Source organism: Adiantum capillus-veneris, chromosome 2 (assembly GCF_014529385.1).
Source record: "Adiantum capillus-veneris isolate H3 chromosome 2, ASM1452938v2, whole genome shotgun sequence".
Classification (NCBI taxonomy): domain Eukaryota; kingdom Viridiplantae; phylum Streptophyta; class Polypodiopsida; order Polypodiales; family Pteridaceae; genus Adiantum; species Adiantum capillus-veneris.
This window is the reverse complement of record NC_140932.1, coordinates 94,250,542-94,276,077: the sequence shown is the minus strand read 5'-3', so window position 1 is coordinate 94,276,077 and position 25,536 is coordinate 94,250,542. Positions and strand designations below refer to the sequence as shown.

Here is a 25,536-nt window from a genome sequence, read left to right as displayed (position 1 = left end):
ATATGGGCTTGCAAAGGTATCAGGTGCCTCCCACCTATTGAAGAGCCCTCCATATTGGAGGGGAGCACTCTTACACCACCAAATATTCAAGAGATGTAGAATTCAAGTCATCGAGATTCTTCACCTGTTTTGCTTTGTGTGTGTGTCTCGTTTTCAATGATGCACCAAAAATCATAATATAATAATTCAAATCTTTCTCTTTTCTCCCAAAATGTTCATGGTGGTAAAGTCAAAAAAGTTCTAATTATGTGGGGCTGGTTGATATGTTTAGGGAAGGGAACAATGAGACTTTTAAAAAGGGAAAATAATTGTCAAAGTCAATGATGCGAAAGCATAGAGACCAAGGGGGGGGGGGGAGAGAGAGAGAGAGAGAGAGAGAGAGAGAGAGAGTCTCCTAAACTAATCAACATTGGCAATGAATAAATGAATGTGTATACAACAAAGGCAAGGGGCTGCTTATATAGCAACCTTAGTAAATTGCCCTACCCAAACTTTGACAAATAAGTAAAACAAATACCTAAAAGCCAAAATAAATAATGGAATCACATTGGGCAGTTCACTTGAGATGCCAAAACTCTAACACCCTCTTCACAGCTCATAGTGGTCATCAATAGTGAGACCAAGTCGATGAAGAAGCTACCATGGACACCACAATAGAAGGCCTTGGACTACTGGATACACCTCGGATTGGCTACCCTCAACTTTGTACCTTAGAAGAATGCCATCTTGAGCATCGGTTGCCTTCTTAGAAAATTTGAATTGTAGAAAACACTACGTCCAAGAATCCCCATTCATGAAATATGAACACATCACGTACAAAATAATAATACTCCAAGATAATGAATTGTGGAACACATCCTATCCATGATTAGGTTAACAAAAATGGATTGGTGCACTTATCCATTGTGTTTTAGATACATCTGATTCATTCCTTGCCAGATGCATGTGCACTGAACTTCGACCTACACGTTTAAACACTGATAACTTGAACTTCAACACAAGGGTCCAAATCATGTGTAGGGAGCATTGCTTACCCCTCTCACCCACTCACAAGCCTCTCTCTAGATGAATCAAGTGGCGACACCAATCTCCATATGACTAGAAGGTGAGAGACCTTGCCAATGTAGTCACTACTACACCAGCAGCCTCTTTGTTGTCCTTCCTTGAGTCACTATCATTGATTTCCTCCTGATGCCTGCTTTTACCTTTTTCCTTTGTAGAATCTTTGTCTTTGCCTTTGGATCTGCAATCCCTGGCCAAATGACCATGCTTTTCACAATTGTAACAATGGTTCTTTGTCCTCCTTTTGGAATTCGAAGCATCAAGCGCTTCTACATCTGTCTTAGAAATATGAATTTTTCCTTGAGTTATCAACATAACTTCCTCCTCAATGAGAAAAGAGCTGAAATCATCAAATTCTAGCTTTTCCTCAGTGACTTGTAGCCAAAGTGTTCTAGCCACCGTTTCATACTCCTTAGGCAACTTTGTAAGAACCTGAGCAGATAACTGAGTACTCATCAGTGCACTTTTCATAGCCAATAGTTGATCACGAATAACTTTAATCTTCACAAGAAATGATTGCATGGAACCTCCTTGTGGAAATTGGATGCAAATAACTGTCCAAGAAGGGTGATTAATGTAGAATCCCAATCAAACATTCCGACAAGATTGAACCACATTTCGTTGGAAGTCTTCAAAGTCTGAATGGCTGGAGAAAGGTCCTTTGTAAGAGATTCTGCGAGGGTTGACATTGCCTTCACATTCCCTGCATCCCAATCGACACACGATTTTAGATATTCCTCATCTTGAAGGCGTGTGTACATGTTGTTAGGATCCCTTGTGGGATGGGGCTCCGAGCCGATGACAATATCCCATAAGCCTTTCCATGAGAACCAAAATCGCATGATCAAATTCCAATGAGCATAGTTATTACTGTTCAATTTGTCGTTGGCGCTCGAGCAAGGGGGGCCATGATGAAGTTGCAAGATCTAGAACTCTGGGAATCCTTTTCGCACTCCAAGGGTGGCCACTCAAACCAAGCCTCAAAATTTCTCCAAACTATCCCCCTCTTAAGCTCCAAGTTGCTCGCCTTTTGTCTCCCAAGACTCTCCAAGAAACTTCCTCCTGCTCCGTTACTTTCCTTCAAGCCACTCCTCTCTTACCTCTTTGAGGATTCTAAATGCCCCATCCACCTCAACCCACAACGTTTTAAAACGCTAGGTGGGGGGGGGGGTGGTGGGGGGGTAGGGGTGGGCATTGCCATTGTAGGGGTAGGACTCTTTAGTGATTGGCAGCATTTCAATACACATGTATAAGGGAGGGTCAAAGTCGTCATTTCCTAGGCGCTCTGCAAGGCAGCGTTTCAAGACGCTTGTAGGGAGAAATAGTGGCGGTCGTTGGATCACATTGGGTAGTTTACTTGAGATGCCAAAACTCTAACAATAATTCCATAGGTCCTATCAAGGTTTGTGAGCTTTATTTATGGCTCAAAGATGATTTACTTTTCATTAAAGGTGAGCAAGGTCTCAGATCTTGGAAGAAAGGTTTGGCATTGTGAGCGCTATGTTGGGCTTAACGTATATTGCATGCCTATTGCTGAGCATGCACAACAATGCTATAACCATATTCTGGTAGTGATGTGTGTCAACACACTTAGGACCACCGCATATCTTTTTTCCCTCTTTAAAAGGTTTGTTTCCCTCAACTTGTATATATGCCATGACTCTACGGAAAGCCTTCTCTTTGTAATAACACACTCAATAATACTACTTCATGTGTTGTGTACTCCTGAGAATCTCCTTCATATTCTCCATCTTTTGTGCAACCACTTGACATCTAGGGCAACATTGCTATAAACCTTTGAGCTTACGTCTCCAATTGAGGTTATTTTTTGTGAGCATTCGCAGGGAGACAAAACCTTTGAGGTAGATTCTTGATTTGAGGATCATCAAAATTTTGATTTGGGTTGATATTGAATTTTATTTCTACTACTCACCATACTCACCATACTATGCGAGCTCTATGACACAAGTTGGTCTTGTCTAATTTTTCTCCTATACGAGTAACTTTTGCATTAGGTGCAGTCACTGGCCATGGTTGATAACAATGATGTTTTTTACATGTTGTCTTCTAAGGATAAATTGGATGATGAAAACTATCTACTTTGGGCATACATGACACAACATGTCCTTGTTGCAAAGGGAATTTGAAACATTGAGTATGGGCATAAGTAGCCATTGCAAATGCGTCTTTACATGCAAACTTATCAAATGTTCTACATAATTTAGAATCGGATTTTAGTGTACAATGTCAATATGACCCACATGTTATGATGCATGTACTCCAAGATTTGTGGATCTTGTGTGGTACTTTGATAGTGTTACAATTAACCACATTATGTCTCATTGCTATTTTTTCACTTGTCTTGAGATCTCCCTAATTCGAATACTATCACATATGCCAAGAATGCCTCTTATCCTATTAAGGGACTTGGAAAGATTGTAATTACTACTGCAGATGGTAGATCTTTTACACTTTTGGATGCTTTCTATGCACTGGGGGTCAAGAAGAACCTTTTGTATGTATCCGCACTTGTAAAATTTGGTATTGCAGTCAAGTTTGTGCGTGGAAGATATTTTATGCATGATATCTGTTTTGGTGATACTATTGTGGCATGTGGAACTTTATTTTTTGGAATGAGATAAATCCTTACAAGAAATGTGTGGAAGATTCAGCATGCACAATCTTTGATGTGAAGGTTGTTTTTGATACAAAACTTTGATATATGCATTTTGGTTAATCTTGCCAGTTTACAACGTTTGCATAAATATAATATGGTTGTCTCATTGTACCCTCCTAAGGCACCATTCAAACATGTATGTGAAGCCTATGTTTTGGGAAAAATGCAACATTCTAAGTTTCCTAAGGATGGCTCTCTCTAAACAAGATACTAGCAAATTACAGTCATTAGGAAGAGAATGAGGTTTAGGAGGGCCTCTTTATTTGGCATTTTAAGGGAGTCAAACCTCTAGTATAATGAAAGCAATCAAAGGATAGCTTTTGAATTCAAACAGGCAAAACGGCTAGTTAATTTGAATTCAAATTTTCCCCCAAAAAAATGAAATTTAAAATCTAGTAGGCAAAACCATATCATGTAACATATCTATGGAAAGAGCTTGGCGTGTAGATTGCAGATCTATAATGACCGCTCGAATTGGGGATCATATGTAGGAGTTATGAAAGGCCAAAAATCATAAAGTTGTCCACCTTCTTTTTTTGGGAGAAAAGTGCATCCTTTGACCGCTTTTACACCTCTCTTACACACCCACCATTCTTGCACAGATGGCGTACATCTATTTGTCAAAATGTTAATCACCTCCATAATCTCATGACAAATAAAGAGGCCCTCCTAGACCCCATCCTCTTTCTAATGAGTGACATTTGTGGTCTAATGCATATTTCATCTTTTGGAAATCAATTATACTGTGTGACTTTTATTGATTATTGATCCAAGCATAGCTATGTGTTTTAGCTTAAGGAAAAGCCGCTTAAGTAAAAGTCCCAAGTGTTTGTGTTTCACACAATTTTTGCTCATGGCAAAAATTGTATCTAGTTGTAATATGGGCACCGTTTGTTCTAATTGAGGGGAGGAGTATATGTCTAAGGAATTCAATGCAATTCTAGCGAGTTATGGGATAAAATTCCAATTACAATGCTGCATACTCCTCATCAAAACGCGGTTGCTAAGAGAAAAAACTAGTCACTTATGATGGCGATGGCACAATGTATGGTCAAAAGAAAAAGTTTTCCACATTAGAAGAAATTTGGACTCACTTTCGGACCTTTTAGTTCTAGAGAGAGAGTGGCGCTTGACCAATGAAAAAGAGGCTTACGTTACGTAGAAAATCGACATTTTAGAGCCAAACTCGTTGAGAAAAAGCAAAAAAAAAAAAAGAGTCCTCAAATTATACAATGTCATACTTCCAAGCATAAATGACATAAGTCGTACTAGCTTTGTACTGGAAAAATTTCAAAAATTACATTGAAGACTACAGTATCTATGTTTCCACCCAAATCTTACTTTGAGTAACTCTACTTCCCTCCGTCAAAACTTTGTCTTCTCCTTTTCATATTTTCACAAACCCTACTATGAATTCTAGTGCACACCATGACTACCTCTCGATGGCCTCACACTACCATTGACTCTGTTAGCATTTTTAACACTTATACTATAAATGATCAGCCATGGATACCATCTAGAATAACTAATATCGGAAGTTGGGTATTATTGAAGACAAGGATGAGGAAGAGGAGGCAATGCAATGATTTTGTGGAGCCTTTCAAGGGACAAGAGTTTAAAGTGTGTGCACAAAGAAAGCTGGTGAAAGAGGTCTTGATACAACATGCTTTCCAACATGCAAACTTAAGGTTTCAAACATCTCCTCCTAGTTTTCCACAATATCGACCAAACTGTAAGTTATTCTGAGCATATATCTCATTTAGTGCATGATTATTTTGGTAGGTTTAGGGTTGATATCATGTTTGATATGTTGCAGATATTTATCCATCTAACAAGATGGACTGGCAACCAGTTGAGAGCATGTTTGGGAATTTTGATGCTTTCCATGCATTTATCGATGAGCAAATGTACCGAGGAAGACCACACAAGGAGCTTGCAAATAATGGAATATTCTTTATGATACATCATATTTGGAATCCAACATTTCATATGGTTGGGGTCCTGTAACTCCTTTACCATTTCCAGCCTTTGATAGAAAGGATTGGTCTTTGCTAGCATTCAAAACAAGTGAAAACCTCAAGAACAAGTTGTTTTAGGATATACATAAGTCCCTTAAGTATTATATCAATACAAAGATTGTTAGGCTGACTCTATTTTTGCTTGTTGAAGTGTTTGTAGGTTTTTTCTAAATGAGAAATTAAGAACTACCACAACATTGTTCATTTGCAAATCTAAGAGCTATTTGACTTTTTAGATGATAATTGGGATAGGAAACAATCACATGGCACATCCGTATTTTGCAAAAGAAGTCCATAATTTGCAAGTACATCATAAGCTCTTATAATTTCATAGTGTCATTTTACTATTTTAGATATCATCTTCTTGGTGGCCAACTTATCCCACTTGACCAAGATATAGAGTCTAACTCTGAGAACAATCCTTTGGCAATGTGCTTATTGTGATGGAACATCTCTTGTGCAGCTCAAGGTAGATCTTAGATATGAAGAACTTTCACTTCTGCTAGAAGTATATGCAATCAGTCTCAACAATAGAAAGGTACTTACTAAATAAAAAAATTTCATTTTCCTTTAATGGATTAAGATATAGATACTAACATTTTTTTTTTCAGATTTTAAGACACAAGGAGAAAACAACATAGTGCAAGGAGTCCCTCCCAAATTCATTTCATTTGATTGCTTTTTGTGGAAGCTAGATCACATACATCATGCAAAAAAACCCAATATACGCACGAAATGAACTCTAGTGCCATGCCATCCATTATGTACACTCCAAAATGACAAATACAAAGACATTTTGTGTCGATCAAAAATCTCATTGTTTCAAAAATGTACACTTTGTATTGTTTCAAAAATTAACTTCTCATTGTTTCTTCTAAAATGTATACAAAATTGGGGATGCTTACTACTCCCTTCCCCTGCTGATGTCCCCCTATTGTCGTGAAGACTCCATCTTTTGGAAAGTATGTATATTTTGTTACCTTCATAGATGATGCTACTCGCCATACTTGGGTGTATCCATTGAAAGCAAAGAATGAAGTTTTTGCATGCTTTAAAAGCTTTGTGACTATGGCTGAAAATTTCAGTGGCAACAAACTTATTACTCTTTGCATAGATCGTGGTTTGGAATATATGTCGCATGAGTTTAATGTTTTTCTTTATGACAAAGGTATTATGCATCAATGTATGTGCCATATACACCTCATCAAAATGGTGTTGTCGAGCGTAAGAATCATACTCTCTTGGAAATAGCACTTTGTATGGTTAAAGGAAAGCATCTTCCTGATAAGTTTCGGATGGAAGCACTCATGTGTGCAAACTATTTTTTGAATAGATATCCCACTAAAGCTTTGAGAGCTGTTCCATCTTATGAGGCTTGGAATGGTTGAAAGCCAATGGTGAGCCATATGCGTGTGTTTGGTTGTTTGGCATATGCTCTTGTGCCTTCACAACAACGTCACAAACTACAAGACAAAGCTATAAAATGTATCTTTGTGGGCTATAGTGCTGAAAGTAAAGGTTATCGTTTGTATCATCCATTAACGGACAAGATTTTTGTAAGTCGTGATGTGATATTTGCAAAAAATTCAGCTCATCCCTTGCTTGAATGTAAGACGCAGCCAACTATTGGGTCACAAGATATGTTTGATACACTTATGCCTTTGTTTCAAAGTGGTATATTGGATAATGACTATGTAGAGCAGCCAAATGAGGTTCAAAGAGCTGAAAATTTACATCCAAACATGGCTGAAAATCAGCATGAAGTTCAACCCATTGATGATGTACAAGCTGATCATGAATTACATAAAGAACGCACTTCTATGAGGGATGCACAAGCAATGCCAAGATGGCTGAGGCAAACTTTACAAGATAATAAGTTGAGTGCTCCTTTGCGTGGTAGAACAAGATCATCTACTCGCCATGTATCGAGTGATTTTGTGGATGTAGCTCTCATTGCAATAGCATGTAATGAAGAACCACTATCTTTTGAAGATACATCTGAAAATGAGGAGTGGATGGCTGCTATGCAATCCGAATTGGATTCGATTTCCAAGAATGGTACTTGGGAGTTATGTGACTTACCTAAAGGTAAGCATGCAATCGGTACTAAGTGGGTTTACAAAGTTAAGCGAAAGTCTAATGGTAGTATTGAACGCTACAAAGTGAGACTTGTTGCAAAAGGTTATGCGCAACAATATGGTATTGACTATGAGGAGACTTTTGCGCCTACTTCACGCATGACTACCATTCGTACTGTGGTTGCATTGGCTACTCATCGTGGTTGGAAAGTGCATCAATTGGATTTGATAACTGATTTTTTGAATGGTGACTTACATGAAGAGGTTTGTGTTAAACAACCTCCTGGTTTTGCCATTAAAGGTCAGGAGCATAAAGTATGTCACTTGCGAAAGGCTTTGTATGGACTTAAGCAAGCATCACGTGCATGGAATGAGAAGATGAATCGGCACTTGATTGCTCTTGGTTTCCAATGTAGTCCGATTGAGAACACACTTTATGTACGCAAAGATGGCAATGACTTGATTGTGCTTGTTCTTTATGTTGATGATATGCTTTTGACTGGGTCATGTGAGCTGAAAATTGAGGAACTAAAGGCTGATTTGAAACAAGATTTTGAAATAAAAAATCTTGGTCATTTGAGCTATTATCTTGGTATCCAATTTGTTCCGTTGAGGGGGGTATTATCATGCATCAAGAAAAATACATTGAGAAGCTGCTTCATCATTTTGGTTTTGAGGATTGTAAGTCCATTTCAACTCCTGTTGAGACAGGATTCAGGTTCTCAATTGAGGATTGTGATGATGCATTTGACACTTCTCTCTACCAACAAGCTGTGGGATGCTTAATTTATGTATGCAACACTCGGCCAAACATACAATATATTGCTTCCCAATTGAGCAGGTTTATGCATAGCCCCGGCACTAAGCATTGGCAAGCTGTGAAGCGTGTCTTTAGATACCTCAAAGGCACTATGAACTTTGGTCTCTTCTATGGTAGAGATAATCATCCATGCTTGCATGCATTTACAGATAGTGATTGGGCTGGTTGTTATGATACACAAGTATCCACTAGTGGCAATTGATTTCTTCTTGGTGGATCATGCATATCATGGTTGAGTAAGAAGCAGCCAATTGTGGCCACATCCAGTTGTGAGGCTGAGTACAGGGCAGCATTCACGGCTAGGGTGGAGTGTGTATGGCTCAGACGTCTCTTGATGGATTTATGCATGAAGCCACATGAGTCTATGACCATTTTCAATGACAGTCAGAGTGCATTGGCAGTTGCAAGGAATCCAGTGTTTCATGCTCGCACAAAACACATTGAGGTGTCTTATCACTATGTCAGAGAGCGGCTACATGCAGGAGATATTGATTTGGCGTATGTACCTACACAAGACAATGTGGCAAACTTGTTCACGAAAGCTCTTCCAAGGGAAAAGTTTGAAGCTTTTCGCAAAGCTTTAGGCTTGTTACCATGTGGGGGCTTCTGTCACCTCCCTGTACATGTTCACATCATTCACTCCAGGGAGGTTTGTTACACTCACGTGTCCCTCTGGTAGTTTTTATGTGAACCGTTTCCCTATACACGGGCACTTTTTACTCTAGTGCTGGCTAGAGGTTTTTTCCCTGTGTAACCACATATACACACTATACGCATGTGTGGTGGTACGTTGTACTTAGGGAGACTCGTATCTTTATCTTATACTCACACTTGAACTTCTCATAACAAAGTGAGGGAGCTTCAAGCTATCAAGCTTCTTTCTCTGTGTGTGTGTGTGTGTGTGTGTGTGTATCTACGGGTGTGTGTGTGCGCGTCTATAGCTTCCCTCAATCCCTTCTTCACCCAACATCCCCCAAGCTCAAGATTTGACTGCCTATCTGTCTGGGCTGAGGAGTGACTATGCCTCCCAACCTGTGATTGGGTGTCCCTGTTGTGAGCAACCTGTGAAGGCTTTGTCTATCATGCATGAGGATGGAGAGGGGGGAGGGTAAGAATATCCATGGTTCGACTGTTCCGAATAGGCACTAGCTCAAGCAACCAATTGTAGAAAAATCGTAGCCTCCAAATGGTATCAAAATATTGAGGTATAATTGTAACGCGATGGACATGGGCAGCCAAGATGTAGCCATCGTTGAACTCAATGAGGTAGTCTTTTGCAATCTCTTATGGATAGAGAAGACTAGTGCTATCCCGTTGGATACCCACGTTCCAAATGCTTACCTATATCCCTCACTAATCTTTGAAATGGAAGCCGCAGGATGGAAAGCTACATGTGTATTTTGATCCTTTGCAACTCTTGTAGGACGCATATGTGCCCTTTGTATTGATGCCTTCTTGCTTGAGCATGCAAGGGCTCACCTATCTCTCTTCTAGGCTTGGCCTTTTCACGAGCCATTTCTACAAACAACATGAAAACCACACCACACTCTATGAGCGAATGTCCCTATCTGCATTGTGTGTAGTGCTTGATCGATGAAGCGAGGCAAAAGAGGACACAAAATTATGAATGGGAGCACAAGAGAGGTAGAAGAGGACACAAAAAGACGGTTGGAAGCACAAGTGTTGCAGGTGGGAGTAGTTGCATTTGAAGGCTCGGGGCATAAAAAAGACTAAACTATGGAGCATGCACCTCATAATGAGCCACATTTCTAATTTGATGGTGGTTGATCATCCGTATTGCATGAGAATGTGAGTCCATTTATTACATTTTACAATGGTTGTCCTTGTGAGTACAACCCATGTGCCTTTTTGGAGTTACTATTTGGTGTGATCACTTGGACTCAAAAGGGAGAGAGAAATATCAGAAACTGATCGCCCTTGTAGTCGCCATCTCCATCTCCAAATAGGCAAAAACCTATTGCCCTTGCCTTCGACATCTCACAATCTTGCTCTTAGCCACCTCTCGTGATCTTGCTCTCAGTGACCTCCAAAGCTTTGTGTCTGTTAACATTGCCATCCACCTCGGTGCCATTGGATATTGCATTGATAGGTTCTCTCTCTCTCTCTCTCTCTCTCTCTCTCTCTCTAGATCACTCTCTTCTGCTTGTGTGTTTCACCTCTGTGCACACCAAAGCCTCTACGTCACGAGGTTAGGGCACAAGGGGAACAACACTTTAAGAGAAGGTAGTCATTAGGGTTAGAAGGGTCGGGGTTCGAGTAATAGGGTAATGTTATGGTTACACGATGCATAGTTATCAATAAGATGTTACTGATGCTACTATGCCAAAATCAGCATAGTTACAAATGGCCTTGCATAGTTGCATATAAGACAAATAGGGACCTTGGGGGATTCTCTAGGCATAGTTGTGAGGTTCAAGGCATAGTTGGGAGGTTGAATGAATAACTCCTTCTTGTGTGATTGTGTAAGGGCTTAGTTATTCATTGAATGCTATGTTTGGGCATAGTGGACTTAGTTATCTATTACTGATAACTAAGCCTTGCGTGACCATAGCCTAAGTAAGGGAAAACTTGTAACAAATAATTGGTGGCCATGGGTCAGAACAAGGCAAATAGGGACCTTGGGGGATTCTTTAGGCTCCCTATTTAATTGGTTCTAACCCTCTGTGCCGCAAAGACATGGGTACAACATGACTTGTAATGAGTTATTGCGTCAACTTCCTGTCAATTGATGGCATCCAATATGTGAACCCAACCAATCTTGCCCTTGAAAAGCGTGCAACAAGGAGACTGAATCATGGTTAAGAAAGGTGTACCTACAATGTATTTCTTATCCAAGATAGATGCCCAAGGCACTCTAAAAAGTGTCGCTTAGTGGAATTGAACCACAGGTTTGTCTGTTACTTGCACTTGTTGACGGATGGTAGTCAGAGTCTTCCTAGTCATCAAATTTTGACAGTTTCCCATTGGCGCCAGAGGAAGAGGTAGAGGATGTGGAGGTACAATTTGACCCAGAAGAAGAGCAGACAGAGTTATTAACGGAAACATTTGATGCAAGCTTAACTCTTGCTTCTCTTACGAATGTAGCATTAGGAAGCAAGCAAGATTGCCCAAATGAGGAAGGATTTTTGCCTTTGAATTGTGTTCCTAGCTTTGCTATGGCAGGCAACATTCACCACATTCTGCTCACATATATTATGCATGAGCTAAATATAAGGGAGGACTATTGCCTAGATAAAATTTCTAATTTATGCAAGGAAGACATGGGATTTGTGGAGGATGGAGTGGACCAATATCTCCTTGTTGACACAACTCTCCATGAGCTGAACATACGCGAGGACTAATGCCTAGCCGCAATTGCTAATGTTTGCGAGGTAGACATGGGATTTTTGGAGGATGGAGTGGACTAACATCTCCTTGTTGACACAACTGTCCACAACACACACTTCACTCCAGGGGGACAATTTCTCAAAGATACATTCAACGAAGCAAAGTCCAGAGAATCCGAATTCCCTATAGAAGAGTAGTTTCAATGGACCACAAGACAAGTTGTCTTGGAAAACATGGGCATCCTTGTGGCGCTTATAGCCCATATAGCAGATAGTCGCTCTATTCACTTGTGGGGAAGGTCCGTGCTAGAAATGGATGAGAATCAGATGGTAATTTTTTTAAAGGAATTTTGATGTTTTTGGAGATGGTAATGATGCAATATTGAGATCAATCTGCTTGTTGATAGGTGCTTATGTATGATGAAAGTTTCCTTAGAAGAGTAGGAGGCTCAAGGCAAGGCCTTGTCACTGGAGTACAAGGAGAAGATGTGGTGTTGTCTCACTACATCAAACATTTCAATCACAAAAAGGTTTGTAGAAGGACTTGACTCTATTGAACTCACCTCACTTATGACCTATGAATATTTTAATATTGTGTTGTAGATCATAATTCACCACAAGGAATACTCTGAGGACAATGCAAATTTCCCACTGTTTGCAATGAAAGTAATTACAAGATTTTGTGGTGGGTATCCCCTGCCACTAAATGCAGAAAGGTTGATTCTCATAGAGAAACAATTTGCGCTCGTCTTTGGCATCGGGTGTGGGTGCCAAGCACTCAGAGCCCTGTATTTCTTGACCTACATAGCTCAGGCTCTGGCAGTAGGAGTTAAAGACCTGGAGATCTTAGATCCATACAACAAAAGGCTATCTATGAGGGAAAGAAGATGCTTGATGCCTGCATGTATGCCACCATCAATAGAGGAAATATATTTTATGAGAGTGTTGCACATCGAAGAGGTACACAGTGAGGAATAAGGACATGTGACAAAGAGGATATAAGTGATGAGCTCATGCCCATGTTCTCCCACTTTGAACTCATGATTGTTGCCACCTTGCATGACACTCCCCCGCATTTAGGTTTCCCCAAAACCTTTGCCTTTTTTATTTGTGGATGTGTTGTAAAGAACGTGTAATTTTTTAGCTTTTAAGAAGCTCCTTCTGCATTGTTCTATGGATGAGTCTTCTATAAGTCCAATGGTGTAACTCTAATAGGCTATTGGATCTATCCTTGCCTCCCTCGTGTGTGGTGTGCTTAAAATAACCTATTCTTGCCATATACTGGGTCTTTTTCATGCCTTGTGTGGACCATATTGACAATGATCCATATGTCTTGGCAAAATATGGACCATAGTTGAACGTATATGTTGCATTGAAGTAAAACAAAATGGTGAGTAGAGTTTTAAATGTTATTTGTATATAGAGCATGTCAACTCACCATGTAATGAGTGATATATTGCCCACCCCACCTTGCCAAGTATGCCTTCTTCCAATCAAGTAAGGATGCTTGAAATGATGTGAGCTTACTTTTATCCCAAGAATGTTGATCTATGTAGTGAAAGATTTTATCAAGTGATTTCTATACGTTTTCCTTGTGATTTTGGATTGCCCCACGACTTCCATTGTCTTTAACCACTCTATATAGCTATTTCCATTTCTTGAACATGTTTCTCCTCTCCTCTCTATCAGAGCTTTGAGGCTAAACCCAAGAAATGAGTCTGGCCTGTCAATGCTACCTATGTTTGAGAGCACTCTCTTTAATGCTTTGATGACTCTTTTCATCTCACGCTCTGGAATTAAGGTCCATGCAAAACATATGTACAAATAAACCACCTTTTCAATTATTTTTCAAAGTGCATAACGTGTATAGAAGTGGAATCAACTTAGAGGAATATCAAGCACTGGCCTAAAATATTTATCTTGATGATGTCTGTTGGGAGCTCTAGTTCATTGCACACTCTCAAGAGTTTGGACAACAGTCATGCTGTATAAGCATGAATTTACCAGAGCTGCACTGTGTGTTATGTTTTACATGCATGTAAGAGTCTTTAAGTCACCTACCATGTGCCATTTAATGGTATAGTCACCAAAACCTTCCACCAAAAGCACACTCTCTTTCTTTGCTCTTGGTTTGACTAAAAACTCAATGGAGGATTTCAAAATATTCCTTATCAACCTACAATTAAAAATGGGAACGTTAAATCAAGAACCATACATGCAATATTTTTGTTATTATAGCTAAAACTAAGTATACCTCAAATGATCCTAGAGTCAGAATGTTGTTTTTTAACTACATGATGAAGTATTGTGGGTCCTCTTTGGTTATTGATGGATCCAAAGCTCTGTTCATGAGGGAAATGGTGACTCTCTCCAACTTCCTCTTCTTCAGGACCTCGCATTCGTCGAGCTTCAAAGCAAACTTGAGAACCCCATTGCACTCCTCTCACCTTATATCAAAGAAGTGAATTGCATACCTTTGCAATGCTTCAAGATCAACAAAGAGATTGTTATGCTCATTATAATGTAACTCTCTACCCCCTTGCCCAAGAATGTTGCTTCGATATGGAATGGTGAACCAAGTTTCTCAAACACCTCATCTTTTACATGTAGATGTGTAGCCTTTACATATGATGGATTTGGTAGGAATGATCCACTCTATAACTTATTTTGCGACTTTTTAGCTAATGCTTTAAAGAGTGCCATGTAGCCCATCTGTGAGATGCCACTCTCATCAAGTATTGAATGCACTTCCACCAGTTCTAGCTGGTTCTCCTTCATGAAGAAGGAAAGAAGCGTCCCTTTCAATTTATGAATTCTTTTCTAACTTATCATCTCTTCAACTACTTGTTTTGGAAGTAAACGGCTGTAATGTACTCTGGAATTGGAACCTACTATGTTTGAGTTTGGATGTAGGAAAGATCTACAAAGATAGCACCATGCGTCATGATAAAAAAATAAGAAAATGTAAAACATATAGAAGATACAAAAGCAGAAATAAACTTTGAGTTATGTTAAAGTTCTCATTCATTTTGTCAGCATGTCACTACCAATCTTCATATTCTCTATGTTGCATAGATCTTGCTTTCTTTTCTGACGCCCAATAGGTGTAAACTTTTTAGGTGTACTTTGGCACTTCAAGCCCTAGTTGCTACTCCTCTTTACCCCTTTAGAAAAAGCACTCAAGCTACTGTACCCGCGGCTCGAATACCATTAATTGCAAGGAATAGAAGAGAGGGTCTTTCGACACCAAAACAGCACCGGCTCCTGTCAAGCTTCTAATAGCTCAATAGTGGTTAAGCCGTAGGCAAGCCCCGTAGGACTCCACTATTAAGACCATAGCTCTCGACGGTGATGCCCCGTTAACTGCACAAAGGCAGGCGCACTGAAAGGCTGAAAAATCCCTATTCTACTTACTCACAGGCAATTAATAATACCAACCATTTGTAGCTAGCTTGAGGACCTCCCTTCTTGAGCAAGAAAAGAGAAACCTTGAGCTCTGATACCAATGTAACATTTAATGGCCTAAAATCTTTTGTGTAGCGGAATTTAGCATGAACATAGTGGGCATTTCATTAGAGTTGATTCTTAATGAGAATTACAAGAGTGCTTGGGTGGAGAGAGCAACAAAAAGCATAACACCTAGTTAGATAGCATCGACAATACTTTCAAAAGAGAGAGCAATTAAGCTATTGACAACAGTTGAGGACCGGATTTGCATGGAGCCGGTCCCCCCTCCAAAAGGCTTTGTATTATGGTTTCTCCCATCAAGAGAGACATTGTACAATACAATTCTTTGTGTTCCTTCAAGACTAGCTAGTGCAATGAAGATGGAAGCTTCATACACCAAGCAAAACACTTAATCAAACACAACTTGAATTATCCCCGTTCTCAGACCCAAGACCTCACACACCTTCGAAGATGGTGAGAGCTAGCAGGGTATGAGAGTAGATTGAGAGGAAAAAGAAGTATCTTACGAGAAAGAAGTACATCTCCTCACATAATCACTCATATCATGGTGTCTTTCTCACGCAAGCTTTATGATCTTCTTCTCAAGGCTTTGGATTGTCTCTCTATTTGATAAAACCTTACGAGCACATGCCTCATTCAATTTTTTTGGCTGCATGTTCTTCATTGCAAAAAAGTCTCTTTGTTTTTTTGCATTCAATCCTCACATTTCCAAATGTTGAGTATAGCCTAATAACCCATCTTTGCCATCACATGTGAAATGTAGAAGTTTAGTGATATTAGCAAAGGGAGGTGTTGCATTTTTTGTGGGATCCTTTGGGTAAATAGACCCCATCGATCCACAAATCCAAACAATGTTCATTGTTCATCCTTCTAAGTTATTCTTCCTCTTGAGATAAGAAAAATTCCCTCTTGCGTTTTTGGATTGGTGCGTATTGTTGCAATACATCAACGCGAAGATGATGTGTGTTCTTCTTTCTTTGGGTAAGTGTTGAAGATGAAGGGGTTGAGGGTTGCAAGTTAAATTGGTGTTTTCATTAGGAAAAGAAGCGTTCTCCATGCCTCTAGTTGATGAATTATCTCAAGTTTTTGGAGGGAAGACTTGTAAGTTTGCGTTTGAAATCATCAATCCCATTTTTAGAGTTGCTAACTCGAGACACGATCGAGAATCAAATTTTTGGAGGGAAGGCTTGTAAGTTTGAGTTTCAAATCATTAGTCATACAATTAGTTGGATTCTTGACAAGAGAATCAAGGATAAGAAAATAAAGGCGGTGGAGACCTAACAAAGGATACATCATTTTGGCTTTTTGTTGGCTCAAAAAAGCATCACCTAAAATGTATTATTTAACATTGTCATTTTCTCTCTCTAAGCTGACATGGAACTTCTTACGGGACCCAAAAATTGAGTCCAAATTTCTCTTAATGCATACGTTTCATCTGGAAGCCATCATGTGTGTTGTGTATTTACTAAATACGTGTCCCATCGAAGCATTCCAGTCTACCACTCCATATGAGGCTTAGCATGACGTGTTTGGTTGCTTGGCGTATGCTTTGGTTCCTAATTGGCAACACCAAAAATGGGATGATAAGGCTATGCAATGTTTTTTTATTGGTTACAATTCATAAAGAAAACGTTACAAGTTGTACCATTTGTGAACAAAGTGTATCTTGATTGGTTAAGGTGTTGTTTTTATGGAAGATGTGATTCAGTTCTTCTTAGTATGCACCAAGGAGACACTTATGAGCTTAGAGAATGTATAGCATATGTTGTTGTCCCTATTTAATGGTGGTATTATGAATGCACATCATCCTAATGAGTACATAAATAATGTTATAGATTATCCATTTTTTAATGCAGATATACATGATATAATTGATGAGGATAGAGATGAAAATGAGCAGACTAGAGGAAAGCCAAGATGGATGGTGTAAACCTTACATCATGATGAATTGAATTCATCTTTATCTAGTTGTACTCATTCAATTTTAAACATGCCTCTCATGCATCAGGTTGTTATGTTCTGGATGTCTAGTATGTATGACGAGGAAGAACCTGTGTCAGTTGAAGGAGCACAAAATTCCAAAAAGCTAGTGGACCGCAAATCAATATGAGTATGATGCTATTATGAAGAATGGTACATGGTCTTTGTGTGACTTGCTTCTCATCAAAAAGACCATTGGCACTAAGTGGGTCATAAAGTTAAAATATAAGCCTAATGGTAGTGTTGATCTAGACTTGTGGGAAAAGGGTATGCTCAAGAGAACGGCATTGATTTTGATGATACTTTTTCTCCCACTTGTTGTATGACTACCGTCATAGCAGTTGTGCATTAATAGCTCATAATGGTTAGAATGTACATCAGTTGGACATTAAGAATAATATTTTTGAATAAATATTCGTATGAAGAAGTGTATGTATCATAGCCTCCTTGTTTTGTCCAAAAAGGGTAGGAATACTTTGTCCCATGCTTGGTATGAAGAGATCATGTGGGAGATGTATTATTGATCATTATACTTTATGTTGATCACATGTTCTCACTTGATGAAATGAGCAATGTATATCTATTTTAAGACTGATTTGGATGCCTCTTTTGAAATGTCAAATTTGGGGATTTTGTATCATTATTTGAGAATACAATTTGAGTAGGTTAATGGAGGCATTGCTTTGTGTCCAACAAAGTACATCAAAATATTGTTGTGTAGATTCACCCCTGAAGATTGCAAGCCTAGAGGCTACTCCTATGGGGACAAGTTTAAAGCTTAATCTTCATGATGCTAGAGACCACCTTGATGTTCCTCTCTATCAGTATGTTATTGGTTGCATAATTAAATATGCAGAGGCTAGATGTGAGTTGTGATTTTGATGGTTTGTCAAAAAGTTATGTTTTGATGACTATTCTTATTTTTCTAGCTAGAAATGTTAAAGAATTACAATTTTGATGATTTTTTGTCATCGATAACCAATTTCAAAGTGTTATAGGGAATAATTCATCTTATTCTTTGTTGCTGATGTCAAAAGGTTACAATTTTGATGTTTTGACAATTTGTTTTGTTTTTCCATTACACATACCAACGGCGTACGATTTTGACTCATGATGATTGTTTATGATCATTCATTTCGATCATTTGTACCAACATTCGTTATTTGATGGCTATATTAAATTGATCGAGTTATTTCGTGATGAGTACAAATTGTGTGTATTGATCATTCGTTATTGAGATGGTTATATTCAATGGAGTTGTTCCATGATACCATGATACATTTCCATGATGATTATAAATCGTTCATATTGATCATTCGTAGTTGAAATGGTTATTATTCCATGGATTTGTTGATTAGAATCCTCTAAATTTTAAGTTTCCTTTCCCTTAGGCTCGTTACGCTCCTTGTTTTTCGTGGGCTTAGGATTTCTCATAGCCCCTTGTTGGAAATTGATTCGTGAAGCCCCCATGGTATGGTGTATGATCACAAATATGGTGCGTGGCCTTTGGGAGTTAACATACTCCACCATATCCTCATTTAAACCCGCACAAAATTGTTGTTTTTTCTCTCTAAAATCCATCTTTTTGAAGACAGTGGCTTTGAGATGGATTAAGTCCCAAAACTTGTCTACATATTTGTGAATAGATTTGTAGGGAGAGAGCTTCAAGCTTCGCCATTCAGTGAGTACTTTGTCTTTGGCATCGGTAGCCAAAAACTGCTTCATGATGGAAGCTCTTAAAGCTTTCCACGTTCGTGGAGCTTCACCGTTTGCTCGTAGGCTAGACCACCATTTGTAGAGCCTAACAATAGTATGAATCATCAAAGCATAATGCTTTAACATGCACTGAAAAATATGATATAATGAATAATCAAAACTACATACAAAGAATAATCAAAACATAATCTTTTGACACCAATTGTCGAATATAAAACAAATTATCAAAACTATAATTCTTCAATGTGCAATCATTATGCCCTTATGAATCATCCAAACCATAACCCTTCAATATCTATGATGGATGCAAATCACTTTTGTTAAATTTAACATTATACATTAAATCTCTATGTAATACAATACAATGGATGCAATCCTCTCTACAACAACATTATGAAACTCTTAGTACATCCGACAAAAATTTTGTAATGTGATTTTTACATAAAATCATTTGTAATCGAATAAATCAGAAACTTAAAGATCTAATGCGATCTAAGATTGGTTTTATTTTTGTATATGCATTTAATTGCATGTGATACACATAAAGAGTAGATACAAAGATAAGTCAATTCATTCAGTATTTACATGTAAATTTGATTGAAGGTGATATAAATTCATTATGATTAACTCTTGATTTAATTTCTTATATGAAAAGCAAATTTTATATAATGCATAAAAAGAAAAAGAAAAATTTACTACAAAACTTTCAATATATATGAATTCCAAAACATAATAACTCTTACCTTTTGATCATTTTGCTTCAGAATGTATAGAATACAATTACCAATTCTTTGTGAATTAATATTGATGTAGAATTTATCTATTACGAGGAACCATTTTGAAATGCCCCAAAACCTTATGAGCTACTCTTCAAACCCTAAAATCGGAGTTTCAAGCAAAAAGTTATAACCATTTAGTTTCAAGAAGAAAGTTATGACGATTTTATGTTTTGCTGAATTACACAATTTTCATATGCACGCGCTACACAAAGCCGCAAAAGACCAAAAAATCTATATTTTTGTGAAGGAAAGTCAACACAGTTTGATACCATGTTGAGAAACAAAAGAAGAGAAGAATGGAAGCACGATACACAGAGACTACAATTCCAAAGTACATATTCAATGCATATATATAAAGGGGACTTAAGGACTAGTAGGTGGATTCGATATTGGAAAAGTAGCTATTAAGGGAAATATTGGAAGATGCCTTGGATGATTGAAGAGTAAAATCAGAGGCAAAGAGCAACCATCGATCGAGGACAAAATAGATGCAAGAAGTGCCACATTGTGGCAGGCTGTAATAGTGATAGACAAGAGGGTAGGTCATGTACTGTAGGTGACAGGAGGTGCGTAGGTGGAACTTGGTAAAAACAAAGACAACGTTGCAGGGCAATAGGAACATACAAGTGTTGCAGAGCAACGCCTCTTTTTTAAAAGGGAGAAGGTGCATAAAGTTTGCAACACCAACTAGTGGACAAGTGGTTAGTGCAATGCGTACAAAGGCATCGATGTATGCGCTCATGTTCGAACCCGATTCTCAAGAGCTTTTGAATGAAATTTAGCTTCATAGGAGGGGGGATCACCTGAAGGAATCCTTGAAGATTCTACAAAATGTGAAATGAAAGAGTCTATATATATATATATATATATATATATATATATATATATATAGTAACACAATGCAGAAGACAAGCTCCAGCCCATGCCTACTTGTCACGTTGATTCACGAAATATTACCTAGTCGGCATGCCTTTTGGCTCTGACAAACACAGCGCATTGTGTGTGCAGTGTGATTTGCGGGGTAGTTAATGAAGCTCGGATAGCAAAGTAAGGACGCGAGATGCGATGTAACCTCGGCCATCCAATTTTTAAGGGGCGTATCTGAGTTTTTTTTTTCTAGTTACTTCTAGCTGTAGAGTTTTATTTTAGAGGTTTTTGTTTAGGCATTGGGGACACCAAATTAAAAAGCATGCTGGCGGATGGATATCCTCCACACTATCTCGCACGAGCATGCTCAAATGGGATCAACGGCTGAGGTGATTTGGGCTGTCAAATGCACATTTGTAAATTCGAGGCATTTGGAAAATTCGGGTCAATCCGCACGCCATATAGGTCTTGAACCCCTGACCTCCCCATCACGAGCCATGTGCACTAACCACTACGCCATCATGCGTACGTTGAAATATAGGGGATTCGAGTATGTCATATTGTAAATGTGGTTTGATTAGTAAATTCGGGGCAACCTCAGATCTGACGGTCCATGAATGACGCGCCCCGCGTTTTCCTCCTCCACCATTGATCCCATTTGACCATGCACTTGTGATATAGTGATGAGGGATGGATATGGCATTGGGTTGCCACAACCCAAGTTTCCGATTTGAAGCCGTGGGATGACTGACCACGTGGAAATTTTGTCTGACATCCAATCTCCTTGAGATCTGCGCGATCAATTCTCCGCCCTTGGGCGAGCCTTGGGACTAAGTGACACCCATATTAAATGCGGGGTGGAGTAATGGGATCGACGATCGGGGCTACGGGGCGGAATCTCGACGCGCACTAAACCTGGCCAGCGGGAAAAACGAGGCGCGCCGTCAAAAATTCGAGGCGCATTAAACATGGACAGCGGGAAAAACGAGGCGCGGTGGAGCGATTTGAACCCAAGGCCTGGCCATCCGAGTTTAGGGTCACATAAGCGAACCACTTCACCCGCGCACGCATTGTGTACTCACAACCCTTTTTACAACATTATATTATAAAATAAAATGCATTTCCCAGGCTGTCCAGGTTTAGTGCGTGTCCAGGTTTAGTTTTTGATTTGATTTTTGGGGCTGCGGCTTTCGCGCGTGAGCTTCTCCGTCTTTGATCCCATTGCCTCCCCCTCTTAAAGATAGGTGTTACTTAGTCCTGAGGGCGAGTCACGCGAGGGTCCTTTAAAACCCTGAGGCACTTGTGTTAAGGGCTTTTACTTGCCGTCTGAAAGAGCTAGCCTAAGTTTCAAAAATTTACGTCTTTCTAGATGTGCTATGCGCCCTTGCGAGGTGCTGCTGAAGCCACTATAAAGAGTTTGTATAAATTGCTACAACAGTGCAGGTCCCTTGCAAGCGGCAGGAAAGTGCATGAACTCATCCATGGCCATGGGTTGGCAAACGACCCTTTCCTGGCAGCCCACCTCATCCGCATGTTCACCTTCTTCAAAAGCTTACCAGAAGCCCGACAAGTCTTCAGAACTCTGGAAAACCCAAGTGCTTTTGTGTGGTGTGCAATTATTTCAGCACATGCCCATCTCGGACACCCCTACTAGGCCTTTGATCTTTACTTTCAAATGCAGCTATCGGATGCTTTGCCTAATAAGTATGTTTTTGTTTCCATCTTGAAGGCCTGTGCAAAGACCACGAATCTGCTATTTTGCAAGCTAATTCATAGCCATGCAATTGAAGGTGGGCTTGAGTCTAAGATCATTCTCATCAACACCTTGTTGGATGTTTATGGCAAGTGTGGGGATCTTGAGGATGGTTCTAATATCTTCTCCTCCACACACGGACGAGATGTGGTCACATGGAATGTCATGATTGCTCCTTTTCAAACAGATGCAAGAGGCAGATTTTGAACCAGATTGTGCCACGTGGAATTCCCTGATCGGTGCATATGCTCGTCTTGGAAAGCATGATGAAGCATTCATGTTGTTCAGGACGATGCTCATGGTGGGTGTTTGTCCTGATCAGGCCACATTTGTTACTGTGATGCATTTGTGTTATGGCATGGCGTCTCTTAATCAAGGCCAAACTGTGCATGTTCAAATCTTTGAAACTGACTTTAGATTTGATCATGTTGTCGGAAGCAGCCTCATCGATATGTACGCTAAATTTGGAAACCTTGAGGGTGCCCGCCATGTATTCGATGGCTTAAAGCTCAGAGATCTTGTGACATGGAATGTGATGATTGCAGTGTATACACAGCATGGTTATGGGCATTTGGCTTTTCAGCTTTTTGCACAAATGCAGGAGTTGGACCTGAAGCCCGATAAGTATACGTTTGTGAGCATTGTCAAAGCATGCACATCAATAGGAGCTTTGGATCATGGAAAACAGGTGCATTGTTTCATTCTGGAAGGGGGTTATGAGTCAGATGTCTATGTTGGAAGTGCCTTGATTGATATGTATTGTAAGTAGCATAGGCTAAAGGATGCCTTAACTGTGTGTGAAGCAGTGCTGCAGCCTAATATCGTGATCTGGAATGCCATGTTTTCTGGTTATGCTCTATGTAGGGACTGCAAGGAATCTTGGGGTCTTGTCGAATCAATGAAAACTGAAGGATTCATGCCGGATGCAGTGACCTTTGTCTGTCTTCTATCAGCATGTGGCCAGGAAGCTCTAGTAGAACAAGCTTTTGACCATTTAGAGTCTATGGATACAGCCCATGGAATCAAGCCTTCTCATAATCATTTGACTTGTATGCTTGATATCTTAGGGCGTGCAGGGCGCTTGGATGAAGCTATACGATCCAACAGCAGATACCATTGTTGCAGTCTGATACAGGTTGGAGATCTTTGCTCAGTCACTGCAGGACACATGGCAGTTTTGAGCTTGGAAAGCAATGCTTCAACAAGATTACAACCTTGGATGAGAGTGACTCCGCAAGTTATGTGCTCATGTCACAGTTATGCACAGATGCATGTGAGTGGGGAGAAGCCATCTAACTGGAAGAGAGGAGGAAATCTGTTGGTGCGCAAAAGAAACCTGGCATGGCGTTCATAAAGGTTAACAATCACGTGCATCATTTTCCTGGTCGGTGATTTGAGCTATCCAGTAGAAGAGAAGCCCTGTTCTAAGAAGAAACGGCTCAAAGAACTCATGTTACAAGGGGGATACATGCCTTCATTGGACTCAATATTTGCAGTAAGCACCCGCTAAGCCCTTCCTCTTCCATTTGTTTCATCCCTTAAAGGTAGCTATTAGTAAGATGCATTGGGTCTTCTCAATAGAGGGGCTAGCACCCTTGCAGCGAGCAATGTAGATAACTTGTAAACCCTTATTTTTAAGAGCATTAGTTGTCCCGAGTGAAGCCATATTGCCAAGAAAATTGTTCTTGTTATGCTATAATTGCGGTGCCACCAGCATGATAGAGCTAGTCCCTGAAAAAATAGTTTTTTGAATGACTAGCGTCACCACTGGCCCTAGAACATGCATTTGGTCCCAATATAGGGTTTGTTTATGTACATGTGTAGATATAAATTCTTCAACTGGCAAAAAGTTGAGTAAATTCTCTGCGGAAGTCATGTTGTGGTTATAAGGGTCCAATGCTGTAGAAAAAATGGATTTTAAAAATTTAGAGCTACTATTCTTGCTTTGTGTTCATGATTTGGTTCTTCAATAATCAACAGTGGTTCATGTGCAAAATGGTTAAGTGATAATCAGGAGAAAGATGCCTAGTTAAGAGGAAATAGGGGAATAATGGCCATTGTCACATTTGTTTATGTGAGCCATTTGTCCTTACGAATTTCAAAGTCTTCTTCTAAGCGAGCAATTGCCAGAAGATAAAAGATCGATCGACAAAGGTTAAGATGAAGGAAAAGAAGAGCTTGACAATCTTTACAGGCAAGAAAATGCACCGATTGATGTTGACGTGGTAGCTTTGGTTGGTGCCACCTCAAGATAGGATTTCTATATTATCAACCATTGTTTGATGACCAACCATTATTGAGTAATCAGTGATATTTGTCAAGAAACTATTGGATGATATGATTATCAACCGTTGTTTGATGATCAGTCATTATTGAGTAATCAGTGATTATTGTCAAGAAAGTATTGGATGATATGATGATTGATGAGTTTGGTGTCCACTTTATACCAAAAACTAGTTTGCATGTAAGCAAAAATGTGTAAGTCCATTAATTTAGAAATGGCAGACACCAATACAAGAGGGACAGATTCCCCCATGAACTTTGCACAATAACAAAATCCTTGCCCTGAGGAAATCCAAACTCTAAGCAAAATTTTTCGAGCTAAAGCAAGCCCGAGCAACTCTTGGCTAAGCACTTAAACATAACTTACCTAGTAGAGTGTGGCAATAAAGCTAAATGCACAATCCTTGCCTAAGAGAATTCAAGTTATTGTATTTGCAGACGTAAAAAAACAACAAAGTAAATGGCTTGCATACTTTATGCGTAAGCACCTCTATACACAAGAAGTTTTGGACAAAATCTCACAATATTTCCCACATTGTGACTTCCCTCAACATCATGAGCTTCTGTGAGGGAGGTGCCGCAGACCTAGCTAGGTACGATTGGGGGCAGGGGACCGCCGGCCCGGTGGGGGGGCCAGCGGTCCCCTGCCCCCAATCGTACCTGGCTAGGTATGCGGTGCCTCTCGAGC

General features: G+C 39.6%; 1 pseudogene; it reads left to right on the top strand.

Annotated features, from left to right (window-relative positions):
- Positions 1 to 22,181: 22,181 nt before the first annotated feature.
- Positions 22,182 to 24,075, top strand: LOC147463210 (pentatricopeptide repeat-containing protein At5g16860-like; annotated as a pseudogene).
- Positions 24,076 to 25,536: the final 1,461 nt, after the last annotated feature.